The sequence below is a fragment of the Lycium barbarum genome, chromosome 5 (assembly GCF_019175385.1).
Source record: "Lycium barbarum isolate Lr01 chromosome 5, ASM1917538v2, whole genome shotgun sequence".
Taxonomy (NCBI): Eukaryota; Viridiplantae; Streptophyta; class Magnoliopsida; order Solanales; family Solanaceae; genus Lycium; species Lycium barbarum.
In genome coordinates this window covers 61341584-61345672 of record NC_083341.1, presented here as the reverse complement: position 1 = coordinate 61345672, position 4089 = coordinate 61341584, and the positions used below count along the sequence as shown (strand labels likewise).

At 32.9% G+C, this 4089-nt stretch overlaps 1 non-coding gene across 1 annotated transcript; it reads right to left on the bottom strand.

Moving 5' to 3' along the window:
• Positions 1-244: 244 nt before the first annotated feature.
• TRNAA-UGC (transfer RNA alanine (anticodon UGC)) lies at positions 245-317 on the bottom strand. The gene has a single exon. It is a non-coding gene; the product is annotated as a tRNA-Ala (tRNA).
• Between the last annotated feature and the right edge of the window lie 3772 nt (positions 318-4089).

Below are 4089 nucleotides of genomic sequence, written 5' to 3'. Positions count from 1 at the left end.
ATTTTAGTGGGTAAAAAATTATTTGAGGGTAAAATAATTTTGAAGGGTTGGGATGATGCCAGGTGGCAGCCGTTAGTCATAAGGGTATAATTAACCCCATAGTATAACTATAAGGATATAATTGGCCCTAAAGTATAACGAAGGGTATAAATGAACTATTTTTCAAAGTTCAGGGGTAATTTTGACCCTTTTCCGTTTATTTAATTGAACAAAAATATTCGACAAATTAGTTTTATAAAATGGATGGAGATGCGGGGTATCAAACCCCGTGCCTCTCGCATGCAAAGCGAGCGCTCTACCACTTGAGCTACATCCCCAAGCTGCTTAATAGTTTACAATATAAAATCATATTTGTATTTGTTGAATTAAGCAACATCAGAAACAGAATATATTAAAGACAATGTTCATAAGACGTAGTATGCATTTGGAAAAATTTAAGTTGACGTTGAAAGCAGAGTATTTAAAGCTTAAAAGCAAACAAATTTGTGAAAGTTGTGTTTGGCATGAGATTCACTCTTATTTTTATTTTATTTTTAAATGAAAGTTGATGATTTGTGAGAGGAGTTATCCTGTATTTATCCATAAACAATATTTCAATATTTATCGAAGTTCAACATCGTTAAAATACTTGTTTAAACACTGATCTTCATCATTATTTGAAATACTAGGGAATTATTAAAACATATATTTGGAAAGTGTTTCAAGTGAAATAATAGTTTTCGTTCACAAATTTTCAACTTTTTTTCCGTGTAAAATTTGCGTCAACTTTGAATTTATTTATTTTTAACTTAACCATCACATAGTGATGGGAATTTATTAAAAGCAAAAACTGTACAAGAGTACTACTCCAAAAAAAGGAGAGTATGAAAGCCAAAAAGGGAAAAGAAGCTAACAGCAACAACTAAAAATAAGCTAAAAACAGCAATGACAAAAGTAATTTGAAATACATGGTGCCTTGGCTTTCTTCCATCTATCACTCCTCCAAGCTCTCACCAAGTGGTATGGAACAAGATCTAATTTAATATAATTCAGGCCTCCAAAATAGTTTTCAAGTCACATTTCCTGCTAGTTTCAGCTTGTGCAATTCGGCAAGTATAACTTGTGTTATATATCCCATTCCCGTTGTAATTTGAAACTAATACAGTTGAAAACTCTCTGCATGGGAATGAGCATGATATCACACTAATACCACCCATGCAAACAACTTCCAAATCTGTACTAAATCAGCTCAGCAACAGAATCACATGTATGGCAATATCGAACAGCAGCTACAGAAACTCTGCAGGTGCAAATTTTCTTTCCCTCCTCATGTTTGCTGCTGTATATTTGATGTATGTCTGATTCTCAGATATGGTATCTGAGAATTATTTGAGTTGAAAATTCTTCTAGCAGTTGTTGGTAATTCTTGGAAACTAGTGAACTGCTGTGTACCTGCAAAATCAAAAACAAAGTTAGCCAAAAAATTTGCTAGTCCATTGCCTTCTCTGCAAATGTGCTCCACCTTCACTAACTTTCCCTTCATTAATCTTTGGATCTCCTTTACTATCATTTTCAACTTTGAATATTCTTTTTTCATTTTCAACTAAAATTACTTTTTTGTTCAAGTTTAACCAAATATTGTCCAAACGCCTACTTAAAAAATTTAATTTTTTTAATTTGAAACGCACCTTCAAACAATTGTTTCAATCACCTTAAGTACAACTAATATTTCACTTGAACTTGACCAAACTGTTATTCACAAATAACGACTTCACTATTTGAAATACTGAAATGATTTTTTATTTGGTTTCCAATTATGTGTTTGATACTCATTTTAGGACTTTGACTAATCCGAATTGAAAGATTTACAGGCATATACGAAATAAAATTCAAATTTACACTAAATTAACAATACTATTCAATTTTAAAACATAACAACTAAATTTTTACAAAACATATACAACCTCCAATTAAATAGGGATTATGGAGATCTCTCTTTCCCAGAAACTCTAGTTGTCATTGTTTCCATCCCAATCCCCGTTTGTTGGAAACATGAGATCTCTCTCATGTCTTCATCAACTTCGTCTCTCCATGTCTACTTGTATGTTTCGTATAACATTATCTACATGTAAATATACACATGAAATACAATGATATAGATGTGACATACACCATCACTTGTATGTCAATGTATGATGTATTCATGTTACATGTATGTCATTTATTGATTTATATAATACTGATACACGTGATATATATAGAACATAGATACACATGACATTCACACGGCATATAGTCATTCAACTACCAGAACCCACTATAACCAACACAAAAACCCACCATAATCACAATTCATTCTACTATAAGAATGCAAAATTATTTTCATACAAAAAACAAGGTCACAGAATCCACCATAAAACTTGTTGTTCAAAAATCTGACATTGGTGCTCCTGCAAATACGACACTGTTATCGCAAATGTGAAGGCCACTCATTTTGGTCAAACTTGGCAAATGCGAACCAGAGATTGCCAATTCGTCTGTCACAAAATCGGAGCTTACTCCCAAATGCGGGTGAGAAGTTTGGGAGCTCCGCAAATGCGGAGTTGGGATAGCAAATACAATAATTTTGATTGCAGATGCGAACAAACCTAGGAGTATAAATTGGACAGTTTTGAATTTCAGATTTAATTATTGTCATGTTTGGAGAAAAGAGCCTGTGGAGTGGGGGTAAGGGTTGTTGGTTAGTTTGATTTGGACCTTAATTATTAAAGCAGTGATTCTCTAACACCCTAGGATAATTATACTTAATTTTGGTGAGATTTTAACCTTTAAATCATATGTTTTGAATGCCTAAATTGGGAAATTTGACTTAATTTTAAAATTGGGTAAATTGGGATTTTGACTTAGCAATTGAAGTCAAAATGAATACTTGATTATAGAGAAGCATTCGAAAGCTTATTGATCCATGTAATTTATTTGGAATATGATCGGGTTGACCGTGGGTTGAGTTTTAGAGGATTGATTTTGACTTCTGACTTTGACGTTTTCCTAGATTATATATGCAAACGGATTGTTTAGCCTAATTTGATGCGTTCTTCTATAATTTGCATAGATTGAGATCGTTGAATGTTGCGGATTGGAGATCCGAAATGTGCCAGGGTGGAAAAGTTTCACCATATTTAAGTCAACTGAGACTTTAACCTCTTGCATACTTTTTTTTTTCCGACATCAGGATTTGGAAACGTACATTATTGGCTTTCAAAATAACTAGTATGTTGCGGAGCGAGTCCGTACTCAGGCATATATGCTATTCTATATCAAATACTGTAATTTTGTGCTATTTCTTCAATGAAGTTGTATTAATTACTATTAAAAGTTTGATATGATAAAATTTACACTATCACAACATGATTTATACTTCTTCTGGGGATGGCAAATAAACAGTTTGGGTCGAAGTTGGACTGGTCAAGATGGATTGAACCAATAGATGGATCAAAGCTCAATCCTGCCCAAAACTTGCTTGGGCTAGGGTGGCCTGAGTCAAGATGGGTTAAATGATGGGTCATAACCCAACCCGGCAAATTGCACCAAATTAGCCTAATTTTGTTCCAACTTTAGCTAGTGCAATATAGACTTCTTCTGTACATATTATAAAATTGTGATATGTGTGAACTTCAGTCCATGTCTATTTGTGGAACAGAGAAATTATTTACTCTTTTATAATCTCCTCTATTGTATTTTCTCATTCGATTATCAAGTATTTATGATCATCAATTTATAAAAAACAGAGTTAACAAAATAAATAACATCATTATAATGATGTGTGTGCGTAAAAGGAAACAATAATTACTGACAAAAAAGAAAAGAATATTTCAACATGGTGTTAGAGGGACTTTTGACACTTCATTGTTACTGAATTTATTAGATGGTACCAATTCCAGATATTCAAACTCAGAAGTAGGTATGGTCCTTATGGCTTTTGTAACAGTAGTTCACATCTTATCAATCGTTAATCATATACTATACAATGCAAATAACAGAATAATATATAATTATATACAGAGGCGGATCTAGGATTTGAAGGTGGTGGGTGCCACAATTTTCCTCAAT